This window comes from Apodemus sylvaticus, chromosome 7 (assembly GCF_947179515.1).
Source record: "Apodemus sylvaticus chromosome 7, mApoSyl1.1, whole genome shotgun sequence".
Classification (NCBI taxonomy): domain Eukaryota; kingdom Metazoa; phylum Chordata; class Mammalia; order Rodentia; family Muridae; genus Apodemus; species Apodemus sylvaticus.
The window spans coordinates 39,991,589-40,009,654 of NC_067478.1; the positions used below are offsets into that span (position 1 = coordinate 39,991,589).

The 18,066-nt window shown below is 40.9% G+C and overlaps 1 pseudogene; it reads left to right on the forward strand.

Moving 5' to 3' along the window:
* The first annotated feature begins 17,710 nt into the window (after positions 1–17,710).
* LOC127690392 (uncharacterized) lies at positions 17,711–17,832 on the forward strand (annotated as a pseudogene).
* Positions 17,833–18,066: the final 234 nt, after the last annotated feature.

An 18,066-nucleotide genomic window follows, 5' to 3' on the forward strand; every position in this document is an offset into this window, starting at 1 on the left:
AGACTCCAAATCTGTTTAAATCAAGTTGTCACATGAGATGGTTTAGGAAAAACAAAACTTCTCTTATATTGGCTAAACCTTGATTTCTTCAACATGACCAGGCAAGAAAAGTGGTCTGGCATTTGGATGATATGTATGCATGTGGCTTTTTAGACAACAAGCATCCTCAGCCACTCTGTGGACAACCCAGATAAAATGCAACTGGAAGGGCAGGGTGGGACATTAAGTAGTACACTAAGTTTATGCAATACCTGCTCTACTCTGATTCATCAAACACCAGTTTCTAAAACCTCCTCTTCTAGAGGGCATTTGCCTCAAGTTCACCCCTATATGTGATTTTTGAAATTTCCAGAATATCTCTAATGCAAGATTAGGCTTAAAGTACTTATGCAAAAAAAAAAAAAAAAGACTTTAAATTTATGGTTCTCTTCACTCCAAGCAATACTACAGAGCAATGGTGTTTAAAACTTCATGGTATTGGTACAGTGACAGGCAGGCTGATCAATGGAATAGGATTGAAGATGCAGAAATGAAGCCACACACCTATGGCCACTTGATCCTCGACAAAGGAGCTGAAAAAATCCAGTGGAAGAAAGATAGCCTTTTCAACTGGAGGTCAGCATGCAGAAGAATGCGAAATGATCCATCCTTATCTCCTTATACTAAGCTCAACTCCAAATAGATGAAGGGCCTCCACAAAAAGTCAGACACTCTGAAGCTAATAGAAAAGAAACTGGGGAAGACCCTTGAGGACATCGGTACAGGGGGAAAGTTCCTGAACAGAACACCAATAGCATATGGTCTAAGATCAAGAATATACAAATGGGACTGCATAAAAGTTTCTGTAAGGCAAAGGACACCATCAAAATAACAAATCGGCAACCAACAAATTGGAAAAAGATCTTCACCAACCCTACATCAGATATAGGGCTAATATCCAATATATACAAAGAACTCAAGAAGTTAGACCCCAGAAAATCAAATAACCCTATTTAAAAATGATGTACAGAGCTAAACAAAGAATTTTCACCCGAAGAAGTTTGGATGGCTGAGAAGTATCTTAAAAAATGCTCAACTTCATTAGTAATTAGGGAAATGCAAATCAAAACAACCCTGAGATTTCACCTCACACCAGTCAGAATGGCTAAGATTAAAAACTCAGGAGACAGCAGGTGTTGGCAAGGATGTGGAGAAAGAGGAACGAACACTCTTCCACTGCTGGTGGGGTTGCAAATTGGTACAACCACTCTGGAAATCAGTCTGGCAGTTACTCAGAAAACTGGACACATCACTTCCAGAGGATCCTGCTATACCACTCCTGGGCATATACCCAGAGGATTCCCCAGCAGGTAATAAGGATACATGCTCCACTATATCATAGCAGCCCTATTTATAATAGCCAGAAGCTGAAAAGAACCCAGGTATCCCTCAACGGAAGAATGGATGCAAAAAATGTGGTAAATATACACAATGGAGTACTATTCAGCCATTAGAAACAATGAATTCATGAAATTCTTAGACAAATGGATGGAGCTGGAGAACATCATACTAAGTGAGGTAACCCAGTCTCAAAAGATTAATCATCGTATGCACTCACTAATAAGTGGATATTAGCCTAGAAAATTGGAATACCCAAAACATAATCCACACATCAAATGATGTACAAGAAGAACAGAAGAGTGGCCTGGTTCTGGAAAGACTCGGTGTAGCAGAATAGGGCAAAACCAGAACAGGGAAGGGGGAAGGGGTAGATGGGAGAACAGGGGGAGGGAAGAGGGCTTATGGGATTTTCGGAGAGTGGGAAGCCAGAAAAGGGGAAATCATTTGAAATGTAAATAAAAAACTATATCAAATAAAAAATATATATAATAAAAAAAGAAAAAATAAAGTTCTAGGGTATATTTACAATTATGATTTTATTTACATATATATATACACACACATATATATGATACATATATAAAGAACATTATTTATTTGTGTATATATTCAAGTATAAACATAGTATTAACTTATCTATAGATTTACATGTGAAACAAAAATAATTTTTAGCTACAATACATATTTGGACAGAATTATAAAATTCCTATAGTACCTTTTGTTTTCATTTCAGTTGTTTTTGCAGAAGGAACCTCAGAGACTGAAGGTCTCTCTATGTCCTGAGAGGTTACAGTTAAATTCTGACAAATTCCCCTTAAGAAGGAAAACACTGAGAATACAATTACAACAGGGAATCACAACAGCTTATGGTAGAAAACTCAGGAAAACTAACAAATCTAAGTATTTGTGCATTTGACCTCACTGTTTGTTCCAGGTCCAGCCATCAGTGAGACTGGGGCTTCAGGAGGATCAATGCATGTAGTGTACAATCAGTTAGGCATTGAATGCATATCAAAGGAATCACAGATAAAGCCTAAATATAGATGGATATGAAAACACAGAAGGAATAGCCATATGACTGAGCACGCCATGTGAGCGTGCTGCTCAATGCACACCACTCTAACCCTTCTTAGAGCCATATGGACACAGGGACACCCATGCAATGCCTTCACCCACCAACTCTCCACTATGACATGAAGACATTCTTCTAGGTTGGTTGAGAAGGACTTCCCATGAGACTCACTAGGCTCGAACAGATCTCTTTAGTGTATACTGTAGGAAAAAGCAAAGGCAGTGCTGGATTGCTCTGCAATGTCTGTGACATGCCAGAAGATCTCAGCTACATAGAAGTAATCTTACCCAGAGCCAGGAATACATTTACTTCAGAACACTGTAGTGTAAACAAAACACTTGTTTACTCTCCATTCTCTGCCCAGCCTTTATAGATTGCATCTCATGGACAATGTATGGTATTGCCTTAATGGGATGCAGGGAGGCAAGAAGCTGTGAAAACCTCTGACTTTTCACCCAAGGTTATAATGATAGCTGTGTTCATGCCTCAGTGGCCATTTTCCCGGAGAGAGAAATAACTGAAGATACACACAGTCTACATTTCAACCCAAAGGATGCTGTAGGATTCCTGGATTAAAAAATAGGGCCTTCCTCAATCTCCCTCACACTGTCACCTGCCTCTCAGTGACTGAGTCTCATCATTGGGGAACAAAATTGGGAGGGTACCAATCATTGCAGATGTCCCAGTGATGACTCAGATCCAAGTCGGTCCAACCCACTTCTCACATGAAGATGGGACATATGAGGAGGGGGGAACCGGGAAAGGGGAAAGCATTGGGAATGTAAACAAAGAATTTAAAAAATAATAATAACTAAAAATAAGAAAAAGAAAAACATTTTATGTTCTCTCCTGAAGAAATTAATAAAATTCTTGGTTTTTCAATAATTAAAAAAAAGAAATGAATGCACCACATGTGATGAATTCAACTCATATTTTGTAGGTGAACTGTGTACTCTAATTCATTACTTCATTACGTTGTCATTGGAGATTGAACTGGGTAATTAGGTGACTATCTTGAGGGAAACACAGCTAGACACTGCTTGGTACAAAACATCCTAAACATCCCAGTGAAATCTTACTTGTATCCAAGAAAAACAAACAACTGCATATAATTTCTTCCCAGTAGGTGAGCAAGAGCACCGGTGTACACTAGACAAAAGGATATCCAGTGTTAATGCAATTCCTTTCTAAAATGTATCTTAAGAGATTCTATAATACATACTATGTCTGCGTTTTTTAGTCGCCACCTGAAATTTAAAGGAAACAGTATGAGGCAAAGGCCATGCTTAGTTCTGTTTTCGTGGGTCTTTGGAATTCATGTCATTGGTATGGTGCCAATGAAAATGGGCAGGAGTCCTGTATATTAGTATGCCAAATGAGGGTGTCACTGAACAATTGGGGTTCTATAGTTTATGCCATTTCCCACTTTTGATGGTTTGAAGGCCAGATTAAACAACACTGTTTACTCTCTTCTGAGTATTTTCTAAGCCACACTGCAACTTGTCTAAGCCTCTCTATAACCTGACTGTGAGGTTAATCCTTTGTATACCAGGGACTCAATTATTTACACCAATACTCATGTCTTACCACTCAACACTCACTCACTGCAAACTTCCCTCTCAGTGGAATTCACAGTGTGTATTCTCTACAGACATCATTAAAGTGATAGGAATGAGAAGTGATTGTTAACTTCTGAGTGAAAATTATACATTTATCTAAAGAGGAACATTTTTCTTAAGTAGAAATGCTTCCCTCACACAAACTGTGCTAAAGACACCTCAAGCTTCTATGTTTACTTATATTAGGAAAAAGCTTTTACAATTCCATTTTCTGTTCTTCCTAAGCAAATCTTTTAATACCCATGATACACCTGCATTTGGTTAATCAAGAGATATATCTACTACAACATAAGGAGATAATGTAACCTTTTAATATTAGAAAAAGAAAAGCCACCTTACCTTCTCCATCCCCACTGGTGTCTCTCCCTGTCCCCCTGCTGAAGGTGCAAAATCAGCATTTTCAGGTACCACTGAAAGGAAAGGAAGTAACTGTCAATGCACGATTCTGCTTTTAATTACCCTTAGAATCTTTGCTTGGCAGGTATAGATGTCTATGAAGCTGGTATATGTGACTCAATCTAACTGTTAAACAGAGTTTGCCTCCTGCTCATTCCAGAAATGTGGATCACATGGTTGGAAAACAACGTGTTGCAAACTGAAGAATGGAGGATCAATGAGGAGCAAAACATTTGGATTTCTTGACAACAAAATCTGATTCAGAGCCTGGGCCAACCGCCCTGTCCCCAAGCAGTGCAGAGTGCCACTGGTGCATCTGGAAGCCAGCCATGGGGAGGCACCTTGCTCGGGTGAGTCCATCTGACCCAGCAAAGCAGAGGATCCATACAGAGGCCTCTGGCAGGAGCCTTCCGGTCACCACCTCTGGATCAGAAGCAGCCTGGGCCACCCGTCCCATCCCCAAGCAGTGCAGAGGGCCAGCGGTGCATCTGGAGACCAGCCACTGTGAGGCATCTTGCCAGGGTGAGTCCTGCATTGACAACAAGACCAACTAACAGCAGTGAGATCTAGATGTCAAAAGGCAAAGGTAGGAACCTTACTAACAGAAATCAAAGCAATATGGCATCATCTGAAGCCAATTCTCCTTTAAAAGCAAGTCCTGGATACCCCAACACACCAGAATAGCAAGATTTGGATGTAAAATCACTGGTTGTGATGCTGTTACAAGAACACATGAAGGACATAAATAAATCTCTTAAAGAAATTCAGGAGAAAAATGATCAAAAGCTAGAAGCCCTTACAAGAGAAACACAAAAATCACTTAAAGAAATTAAAGAGAATATGGGTCAAACAATAGTAGCCAATAAGGAGGAAATGCAAAAATCACTTTAAAAAGTACAGGAGAAATTTGATCAACAGGCAGAAGTCATCAGAGAAGAAACACAAAAATCTCTCAAAGAATTACAGGAAAACACAGACAAGCAAGTGAAGGAACTGAGCAAAAACATCCAGAATCTAAAAACAGAAGTAGAAACAACTAAGAAATCGCAAAGGGAGACAACTGTGGAGATAAAACCTTGGGAAGAAATCAGGGGACATAGATGCAAATATCAACAACAGAATACAAGAGATAGAAGAAAGAATCTCAGATGCCGAAGACACCATAGAAACCATGGACTCAACGGTCAAAAAAATGCAAAATGCAAAATGCAAAAAGCTTATAAGCCAAAATATCCAGGAAATCCAAGACACATTGAGAAGGCTAAACCTAAGGATTATAGGCATAGATGAGAGCGAAGATTTACAATTTAAAGGGCCAGCAAATATCTTTAATAAAATTATAGAAGAAAATTTTGCTAAAGAGAGAGAGGGCCATGAATATATAAGAAGCATACAGAACTCCAAACAGACTGGACCAGAACAGAAATACCTCCCGTCACATAATAATCAAAACCCCAAATGTAATAAATAAAAAAAAGAATATTAAAGGCAGTAAGAGAAAGAGGCCAAGTAACATATAAAGGAAGACCTATCAGAATCACACCAGATTTCTCACCAGAGACTATGAAAGCTAGAAGATCCTGGGCAGATCTCATGCAGACTCTAAGAGAACACAAATGCCAGCCAAAACTTCTATACCCAGCAAAACTCTCAATCACCATAGATGGGGAAACCAATATATTCCATGACAAAACCAAGTTCACCCAATATCTTACCACAAACCCAGCCCTACAAAGGATAATAGGAGGAAAACATCAATACAAGGAGGGAAACTTCACCCTAGAAAATGCAAGATAGTAACTTTCTTTCATCAAACCCAAAAGAAGATAACTAATCAAATATAAAAGATAACATCAAAAATGACAGGAAGTAATAATCACTATTCCTTAATATCTCTTAACATCAATGGACTCAATTTCCCCCCAAAAAAAAGACATAGACTAACAGAATGGATACGTAAACAGGATCCCACATTTTGCTGCATACAGGAAACACACCTCAATGTCAAAGACAAACACTACCTTAGAGTAAAAGGCTGGAAGAAATTTTTACAAGCAAATGGTGTCAGGAAACAAGCTGGCGTAGCCATTCTAATATCAGATAAAATTGACTTTCAACCTGAAGTCATCAAAAGAGACACTGAGGGACACTTCTTGCTGGTCAAAGGAAAAACACACCAAGAAGAACTCTCAATCCTGAACATCTATGCTCCAAATGCAAAGGCACTCTCATTCATAAAGGAAACTTTACTAAAGCTCAAAGCACACATTGCACCTAACACAATAATTGTGGGTGACTTCAACACTGCACTTTCCTCAAAGGACCGATCAGGAAAACAGAAACTAAACAGGGACACAGTGAAATTAATTGAAGCTTTGGAACAATTAGGGTTAACAGATATAGAACATTTCACCCTAAAGCAAAAGAATATACCTTTTTCTCAGCACCTCATGGTACCTTCTCCAAAATCGACCATATAATTGGTCACAAGACAGACCTCAACAAATATAAGAAGATCAAAATAATCCCATGCCTCCTATCAGATCATTATGGAATAAAAGTGGTCTTCAATAGCAACCAAAACAACAGAAAGCCCACATACACGTGGAAACTGAACAGTATTCTTCTACTCAATGATACCTTGGTCAAGGAAGAAATAAAGAAAGAAATCAAAGACTTTTTAGAATTTAATGAAAATGAAGACATTACATACCCAAATCTATGGGACACAATGAAAGCAGAGCTAAGAGGAAAACTCATAGCCCTGAGTGCCTCCAAAAAGAAAATGGAGAGAACATACACTAGCAGCTTAATGACACACCTGAAAGCCCTGGAGCAAAAAGAAGCGAATTCACCCAGGAGGAGTAGAAGGCAGGAAATCATCAAACTCGGGGCTGAAATCAATCAAGTAGAAACTAAGAGAACCATACAAAGAATCAACAAAACCAGGAGCTGGTTCTTTGAGAAAATCAACAAGATAGATAAACCCTTAGCCAGCCTAACCAAAGGACACAGAGACAGTATCCAGATAAACAAATTAGAAATGAAAAGGGAGATATAACAACAGAAACTGAGGAAATTCAAAAAAATCATCAGATCTTACTACCAAAGCCTATACTCAACACAACTGGAGAATCTGGAGGAAATGGACAATTTCCTAGAGAGATACCAAACAACAAAATTAAATCAGGATCAAATAGATCATCTAAACAGGCCCATAACCCCTAAGGAAATAAAAGGGGTCATAGAAAGTCTCCCAACCAAGAAAAGCATGGGACCAGATGGCTTCAGTGCAGAATTCTATCAGACCTTCAAAGAAGACCTAACACCAATAGTCTTCAAACTGTTCCACAAAATAGAAACAGAAGGAACACTACCCAACTCGTTCTATGAAGCAACAGTTACATTGATACCAAAACCACACAAAGATCCAACAAAGAAAGAGAAGTTCAGGCCAATTTCTCTTATGAATATCGATGCAAAAATACTCAATAAAATTTTTGCCAACTGAATCCAAGAACACATCAAAACGATCATCCACCACGATCAAGTGGGTTTTGCTTAGCTCCTTCACTTGCTTGTTTGTGCTTTCCTGTAATTCTTTAAGAGATTTTTGTGTTTCCTCTTTCATGACCTCAGCCTGTTGACCAAAGTTCTCCTGTATTTCTTTAAGTGTTTTTTGCATTTCCTCATTATTGGCTTTTGTATTCTCCTGGATTTCTTTCAATGATTTTTGTGTTTCCCTTGCAAGGGCTTCTAACATTTGATCCATTTTCTCCTGAATTTCTTTAAGTATGTCCTTCATGCGTTCCTGTACCAGCATCATGACCAGTGATTTTAAATCCAAATCTTGTTTTACTGGTGTGATGGGGTATCCAGGACATGCTGGTAAAGGAGAATTGGGTTCAGATGTTGCCATATTGCCTTGATTTCTGTTAGTGATGTTCCTGCATTTGCCTTTTGCCATCTAGTTCTCACTGGTGTTAGTTGGTCTTGTCAATGCTGGACTCACCAGTGCAAGCTGCCCCTTCCCAGGTGGCCTCTGGTGCACAGCTTACCTCCTGCACTGCCTGGAGACAGGGTGCTGCTGCCCAGGCTGTTCAGATCCCGAAGCAGGCACCCAAAGGCTCCCGCTGGGGCCCGCTGGATTCACTGGAGCACACCGACTTCTCCCAGGTGGCCGCCCGGAAGCCTCTCTAGCCTCTTGCAGGACCTGGAGATGTGGTGCCGCTGCCCAGGCTGATCTGGATCCAGAAGCAGAGAGAGTTGAGCTGAGGGCACCAACCTAAGGCCTTGCCCCAGATTGTGTCTGTGGACCAGATGGAGCCCGTGTGCACCCCCAGGGAGCACCAACGGTGTATGCTGCTGGGACCTCCCCTGTGTTCTGATCACTCCGCTGGGCAGCTGATCCCCCAACCGGGCTGGCGCACACAAGGTTAGCCTGGCCGCCCAGGCCCTGAGTCCAGGCAAAAGCCTGGGAGGCCAAGGTCCGAGCAAAGTTACCCTAGGGCTATGACTGTTAATTGGGTCCGCCAGGTGACCAGGATGGCGGGCGTGTGTGCTCGCGCTCCCCGAAAGCGCCGGGAGCGTCTGCTGTGCTAACAACCTCCTGGGCGGGTTGACACACAGATGGCCCACCAAGCCGCCCAGTTCTTGGGGTCAGTCTTGGGCTTTTTGGGGCCTAGACCCCCGCTTTGTTAGCCTCGGGCTATGCCTGTTATGGCTCTGCCCGCCAGAGTTCTCTGTCGTCCTGTAGGCAAAATGGCGGCGCACATGCAGGCCAGGGCAAAAAACCTCCTGGCTGGGTTGGCACCCCGATGGCCCCCCGAACAGCCCAGGGCCTGGGTGCAGGCCAACGCCCGTCGAGCTCAGACCCCCGTGGTGTTGGCCTCGGATTATGTTTGTGTACCTCAGTCTGTCCGATCTCTCTGGAGTCCGAAAACAAGATGGAGGTGAGCCTCTCCTGACTGGCGGGAGGCCGAGTTCTGAAGTGGCTTCCGTGCAGCGAAAGACGCCGCAAAACCGCAGCTGCTTGCCGCCCGGCTGGTCAGCGAAGGTCAGTGGTCATGGGCGCAGGGCCTAACTGGACCCTGTGTCGCCTTTGTTCCACTGCTGATGGCCCTTCAGCTGGACCAGCCACTGCTGCACTGCCGCCACCCGCTGCCGCCGCCTCCGCCGCCCTCTGTCTCAACTCATCTTTTTCTAATACAATAAGCTTTATGATCAAGCCTCAGCACAGTGTCATTTCCTGTTTTTGAAGTGAGAACAATCCATACTTGTTCTTGTGCCATGTCCACAATCTACATATCCTGATTAGGCATTTACAATCCATTAAATGCCATAAATTAGGCATTTAATGAAATATGTAGCCTTTCCTCTATGCTGATATGGTCATGTTACTTTGAAAATTTTACTAGGATGAGCATCTCCAAAAAATTGTTTTGCCTATGTTATGTGTGCATTACTCCCTAATATTATCATTTCATGTATTTTTATACTGTGCTAAGTATTATCAGTATTTTATAGGGATTAAAGGCACTTGGAGAACGTGTATGGGTTACAGCCCTATAGGACACACTGTAATATAAGGGTTTGCTTAGTTTCAGATATTTATGCACAGGAGGGTCTGGTAAAAATTCTGATCAAATACTCAAGCAACAGCACATAATAATAATGTAAGCTATGTCTAAGAAGTAAAGGGAAAAAGCATGGCGTCCCTTTGTTAAATTCACATTACCAGAAATTATCCAAGTATCACCCGAAGGAACAAATCATAAATTCCAAAATCTTAAGTTCAATATTCAGTTAGCACAACATGCTGGAAGACAATAAATTTGATGATAGCTGGCAACAATAATGTAATCAAGTATCAAGTACCAACGTGTATGGAATTACAACACATAAAAGAGTAAAATGAACTTCATGTCTCAAATTCAGAGGTAGCACTGGACAGGATTCAGAATAAGAAAATATGTCCTCATCTTTAGTGGAGGGACATTTTGAGACAGGGTTTCTCTGGATACCCTTGGCACTCTGTGTTGCAACTCACGCTATAGACCCAGCTTGCCTAGAACTCAGATATCCAGCCCTGGCTCCTGAGTGTTGGGTTTCAAAGTGTGTGCCATCACTGCTCAGCTTGAAAACATATTCTTTTCAGTAGGCATAGTGTACTCACCCCATCGCACATGTGCATACAAGAATACAGTGTATCTGTGTGTGTGTGTGTGTGTGTGTGTGTGTGTGCTGCTTCACAAGGACATGTGAATACAGTGTGTGTGTGTGCTGCTTCACACAGACACATGAATAGAATAACACAGTATATGTGTCCTGTACCTGAACCCCCTGCTTTCTTCTCTCATTCCACCTCTCATTTTCCTCCTTATTGACCAAGAAAACCTTTACTTTGTTCACACCTTATACACATGTGATTTTATTTTTTACATAAAAACCTATACCCTCAAGTGAGAAAGAAAAGCACCCCATCCTTGTCTTCATCAATGTAAGACATTTAATGTGACAATTTTATTCACATCTATTTTCTGCAGATGACATAATCCCATGTTCCTCAATGGTTTTCATGGTGTCTTAATTTAAGGTGTGCATTGCTGTGATCAAACACTATGATCATAAACAACTTGTGGTGGGAAGAGTCTGTCTCAGGATACAACTCTCTCTTCACACTCAGTTCCTGATGTAAGTCAGGATAGGAAGTAAACAGAGCAAGAACCAGAACTCAGGAGCAGATGCAAAGGCCATGTAGGAGAACTGTTCTCTGGCTTGCTCACCAGAGCTCACTCAGCCTGATTCTTGTAGCACCCAGGACCACCAAGATAGGTGGTCCTTTAATCCCAGCACTTGGGAGGCAGAGGCAGGTGGATTTCTGAGTTCGAGGCCAGCCTGCTCTACAGAGTGAGTTCCAGGACAGCCAGGGTTACACGGAGAAACCCTGTCTCGAAAAAACCAAAAACCAAACCAAACCAAATAAACAAAAAAACTATCCAGAATACATAACATTAGAAGAGGAGGGGATTCCCCACACCCCATTTTAATTTTTGAAATTATAATTTAGTTACAACATTTTGCTCTTCTCTTTCAGGAGCAGTTATTTAAATTAAGCAAAATACAAGTAACCTGAAAATTCAGGATGCTAGGAATGCAACCTTTCAGGAAGTTAGCATTTCACATGGAATATTTGATGTCTTAGAAATCTTTTCTGTGAATACTTCTGCTAATACTAAGCTTTATGTTCTCTGGCAGCGTTATTGATCAAGTGAAGGAACGGTTACATATAAGCAGGGAAACATACAAGAAAGCCACAAGAGTTTACAATCTCGAGGATGTTACAATATGTTTGAAACTGTTGACCTTATTACAACAGTAATGAAAGTTGGTTATGAAAGTTGGAGTTGTATATAATGAATTTGTAATGTAAATTTGACCTGTGTGTGTTATATAATATATAACATAAATTTGTCATGTGTGTGTGACTGAGGTGCCTGTCAAGAGGACCATGAAGACATGAGGGTTAAAGACGACATAGAATGACAAGATATATCATTCTCCTTTCTTCACAATAGGCTCTCTCACAGAATCTGGAGTTGGGTGACAGCCAGCAACAACTGGAAATTCCTCTGCCCATCCCCCCAGCAATGTAGGATTACAAGTATGAATAGCTCTGTCCAGCTTTTTTGTGTGTGAGGAGATTCCAACTCAGCTCTTCTGCTTTCCTAGCAAGTGCTCTTTCTCAAAAAGCAGTTAACTTCCCTGAAGCTAATCTTATGAAGCTATTTGAAAGGATGTGCTGTTGTTGTGTGCAAATCTTTCAAATGGAATCACTATAAATGGCTTGTAAGTATGTGAATGGTAGTTTAATATTTTGATGATACTGTGTACAAGTTTGTGGAAATAATTGGTAAGCGATAAATTACAACTTACGAATGCATATTTATCTTCAGTTTCTATTATTCATAGGCCATGCAGTACACATGTATTTGCACAGTTGACACAAATTTTAAAAAAGTATCCAAATATAACACACGAATGGGTTTTTTCCACACAAGGTTAATGTGAAGGACATGTACTTCAATTTGACTTCATTTATAGCAGGCTAGAAGGATAAATATATCTCAGTGCAATTTTTGTAATCCCATGCAAAACAGGGGTTCTATACATGAGATAATTTCTTGACCACATCTACCAGTGGTGATAGAGTGAATCACTGAGTGAAGTCTGGGACCGGTTACTACTCTAATTTGTGTCAAAACACTGGTGATTTCAGTAGGGACTAATGTGACAGTAACTCCTTGCCCTTCTTCCTTACTATCCCTATAGTTTAGCAGAACTTTTTCTGGGCTTGTTTTTCCTCTAATGTGTATAGTCTTGCTCTGTTTATGAAGCTTCTGGATGACACTGAGTTCAACTCTGTCTTTGCTGCTCACTGTAGCTAGTCACCAGGAGCCCCTTAGATATGAATCCTTCACCAAATGAAGGACAAACTGCTAAGATTTGAATATCTTTAGGGTATATTGCCCCTAAAAAAGGTTCTATACTCTATTCTCTTAATGGTCTTATCTGTCCAGTGAGTTTGGTGAGAAAGAGGTAATAAAGAAAAGAACTCTCTGGAAGGAAGGGGGCATGCTAGAGGGTTACGCTATACTCTATGGACACTGTTCTCTTATGCAGTATCAGGAACAAGGAAATTAGTGGGAAGAAACCTCCAAGACTCTATGGATAGTCTAGTACAGATCATTGAGCCACTATGGCACTTGGAAAATGGGGAAATATCTGTAGAAGGATAAAGGCAAGGAACTACAAGGAGGAATATTGAGGTGTATGAGGTTGGAGGTGGGGACATGGGGCTCTGAAGGACATACTACTTACAAGCAGGAGGCCCAGACTTCGCAGTCACTAACACGGTGCTAACCCTGCTAATACTGCCTACTACAGTGGAGCCAAAGACAGGTAAACCATGAGAGGATTCGGGAGACGCTGGCACACTAGTGATGAGCAGAGGCCTTGAGCATAATGAAGAAGCTTCAGGGATGATACTTGCAGGAAACACATCTCTGAGATTATGAACTTATTCCCCTACAAAGGCAAGACAGGTAAGGCTGTAACAAGTGAAAGACACAAATAGTGACAGCACAGAGGACAGACCCAGCCTTATACCCAGAGAGGTACTGAGAGAACTGATGTCCAAATACCTACTATGGTTCATTAGTCTTGGGAATAACTGTAATTCACTAGAACTCCCAAACCCATGTTCTGAATTTTGGAGGCTGAACCAAGAAATTCCTTAAAGGTGGCCAAGGGTTTGCTAGAGCTCAGATCCCACTTCAATCACTAACTAGGTCAGAGGCTCCAAGATGGATGTCACCTCAGTCTGAGGTGAGGAACACAAACTACATAAAGTCATGCCTTACTTGGGTTTTTACTGCTGTGAACAGACACTATGACCTATGCAAGTCTTACAAAGGATAACATTTAATTGGGGCTAGCTTTCAGGTTCAGATATTCAATCCATTATCATCAAGGTGGGAACATGGCAAAATCCAGGCAGGAATGGTGCAGGAGGAGCTAAGAGTTCAATATCTTCATCTGAAGGCTGCTATCAGAATACTGCTTCCAGGCATTTTGGATGAGGGTCTTAAAGACCACACCCACAGTGACACACCTACTCCAATAGGGCCACACCTTGTAATAGTGCCATTCCCTGGGCCGAACATGGTCAAGCCATCACAAGTCATATATTAAGGACATGCTGTTTTGACAGAATGAAAAGTTATTGTGACTGTTTAGATACTCCACCCTGTTGAGTGCATGTAAATGAGTGCTTCACAGGGAAGAGAGGAAGTGGTGCTACAAGACCCAAAGAACAAGGGAAAGGACCAGCTTCTCCTGCAGCATTGGGCCCATGCTGAAAGATATTTACCTCCAGGTTCTTGAGGAAAGAAAGTTGATAAACTCACCATGATACAGGCTAATACTCAAAAGTGAAAACAACACTTCACTGCCTCCATGATCCTTAATCATACCTGCCAACTAACAAGATCTGAGTTCTCCAAGTATGACCCTGATGTTTGATTAGATTAAGTCATCTTGGGAAGACCTGTTTCCTGTAGGTACAATCATTCTCTTGGATGGGATCCTAGGCCATATAAGAGGAAAAAACTCATTCATTCATTTTTCTTTGCTTCTAGGTTTTGGCTGCAATATCACTTTCCCTTCAGTTTCTGCCTCTATCTACTACTTCTTGATTATGGGCTCCAAATTCAATTTCCATGGCAATGTCAACATTTTCTTGCTAAAGATGTGTCTTAATTAGGGGTTCTTTTGCTATGAAGAGATACCACAACCATGGCAACTCGTATAAAGCAAAACATTTCATTGGGGCTGGCTTGCACAGTGTCAGAGGTTTAGTCCATTATCATCATGACAGGTAAAATGGCAGAATGCAGGAAGACATGGTGCTGGAGAAGGAGCTGAGAGTTCTATGTCATGCAGCAAGTAGGAAGGGAGTGACACACTAGGTCTAGCTTGAGCATCTGAGACCTCAAGGCCCACCTCTACATTGGTATACTTCCTCAGCAATTCCACACCTACCCAACAAGGCCACACCTCCTAATAATGCTCCTTCCTGTGGGCCATGTACTCAATCACAGAAGTCTATGGGGCCATTCCTTTTGTTTTTGTTTTTGTTTTGTTTTGTTTTTTGTTTTTTGTTTTTCCGAGACAGTGTTTCTCTGTATAGCCCTGACTGTCCTGGAACTCACGATGTAGACCAGGCTGGCCTTGAACTCAGAAATCCACCTAACTTTGCCTCCTAAGTGCTGGGATTAAAGGCATACACCACCACTTCCCAGCTATGGGGCCATTTCTATTCAGACCACTGCAGGATGTTTTTTGTCAGAGAATTTTATCACGGCTTCTGGGAAAGCAAACCCAACAAATTTTCCAAGGAGAGTTATAACAACAGTCATACACTTGGGTATTAGCAGTGGCAGAGGAAGGATAGTGGAAGTGTTCTGGGAAACGTAGCCTCAAAATAACAGAGCCAGAAGCAAAGCACATTCAACCTTGCCACTGCTAACTATTATACATTTGAAAGAGAAAATGCACAGAAACTTCACATATTTCTTTGTCTTTAATGACACTTTTCCCACTCCCTTAGTCTCCCAAGCACAAGTTATAAGATGACTGCTCCTAGGGTTGTCTCTCAATGGACCTGCCTAGGAACGCCTTTATCTTATTCAAATTTCATCCTCATTCTTGAGACTTTCCACATGCCTGTTATGCATATCTGGGACAATGTGGCTGGCATGTGGCTCAGTCATTCATGCCTACCACAGGTGAAGCCAAGAGTAGTCATACAAAGTCTCAGCTTTCCTCTGGTTTGCCATTAGTTAATGAAAAGCAAAGATGGCGGTTAACTGCATCTTTAAATTCTGTGGTTGTATTTATACTGTTAAACTAGATAAATTAAGGTTATCAACAGATTAAAAACTACAGCAAAACTTCTACATAGATTTATGTAATTGAATGGAATTAGTGTTTTCCCACAGTACCTTCTGTTGTAACGTGTGCTGTTTCTCTGGAAGTACCCGGGAGGACTTGAGGTCTTTCCACTTCAAGGGTAGCCACAGCTTGCTTTCGAGAAAATTTCCTTAAGATTGCTAAAACTGGGAATGCATTCACAGGTAGAGTTATGTCAGCTTCACAACAAACAAACAGGAAACTGATAATAGTTGAGGGTTTGTACATATGATCATATTTCTTTTTAAGTAAGTCACTGTAATTAGAATGGTGCTGTAGGAAGATTACTGAGTTTAGTGTACAATTAATTATACATCAAGTGACGATGTACATAAAGTCTACTATGTACCACATGAGGTTGTAGGCAAATTAATTCAGGAGGGACAATAGAGAAAGAGGCACAACATGATTATTTATGTTGATTTGGTGCCAGATAGGCAGCATTCAAATCCCATTTAGAGCATCACTACACAGAGACATTCCTGCAATCCCTCTGTGATTACACTGTTGCACCAATAAACTTGAAGTTTCATAGTGATGCACAGGAACTTTATTGGTGTACAAGACAGGTATATAATGTTAAATCATAAGGAAAAGCACATGACTGCCCAAGTGCTCTGTGGTGTTGTGAAATGTGAGGATAGTTCCACTAGACAGGACAGACCAAATCCAGAGCACAAACTGACTGTTATATAGTGCAGTGCCCAGTGGTTGTTTGCTTAGCTTCGCTTTGCTGTGCTTTGCTTCGCTTTGCTTTGCTTTGCTTTGCTTTGCTTTGCTCTCTCTTTTTTGCCTATCCAGAATATTTTACAGCTTATGGAGAATATATTATATCACTTTAAGTGAGTTTGGAAGGTAAGAAGAATTTATTTCCTCTAGTTTTTTATCCCTGGGTTCTATATTAGTTATATCCATGATGCCCTGTCCAAATACCCTGACAGAAATAACCAAAAAAAAAAAATAGATGCTTGGCATTTGATCTCTGACTCAATATATGAATTTCTAAGTTGTAAAAGGGCTCTGAACCAGTAAATAGATCATTTCTCCAGTGTCTTCAGCCTGTCAGGTTGCTCTCATCCAGTGATTCTGACCAACTACTCACACTGAGAGGCAACTCATGTCTTCTGTGATGACTCAGACTCCAAGTCATTCTGAATCAAGTTGTCATGTGAGGAAAGTTGGCCAAACTTGTACAAACCCTCAACATGAATTGACATGAGACATGGCTACACAGGGAATGAGTGTGCACTAGATCTTCTTATTGTTTCCTCATCAAATTTTTAAATGAAATATTTTCTTAATTCTTTAAAAAAACTCCATATAATGTATTTTGATCCTATTCATTCCCACCCAACACCCCAAATCCTCCTGGCTCCATTCCTATCTCTAGACTTCTTACCAACTTCAGATGCTTTTCATTTTATCTTAATAACCCACCAAGTTCAATTAGGGCTAATAATATATTCATGGGCATGTGTCTATCCTGGAATTTGATCAACCTACCAAGGACAAGACTAGTTTCTACAAATTCTCCTCCCATCAATAGTCCTCTTGGGGCCATTTTATTTATTATTAGTAGTAGCATTAGTAGTAGTAGTATTAATTTATTATTATTATTATTATCTTTGCCATTTCTATTGATGATGATGATGACATTGATGAAAAGGGCTCTAGCCTAGTCTAGCTTAAAATTCACTATGAAAAAAAGAAGAGGGAGACATTGCAGATGTGGCTGCTATGTCACAATTGTGTCAGTAGGTGGCAGAAAAGAGAAGCTATGTCTACACTCGGGTTTTGATCTACGAACATGTGAATGATTAGTAATCTTACATTTACTGAAAACAGTGAGCCTGAGAGGAGCATGAGTCTAGTGCCCAGCACCAATGCTCAGGCTCAGACAGACTCTGAGAACAGATAACAAGCTAGAGACTAGCAGAACTCTATGTGGGAAGGCGGGCCTGGATAGGAGGGCGTTGGAGATAGATGACCTTCATATGTGGCCAATCAGGCAGATGGGCAAGAAGCGAGACAGTGATGACCACCAGGCCAGTGCCATGGAGTCTGGAC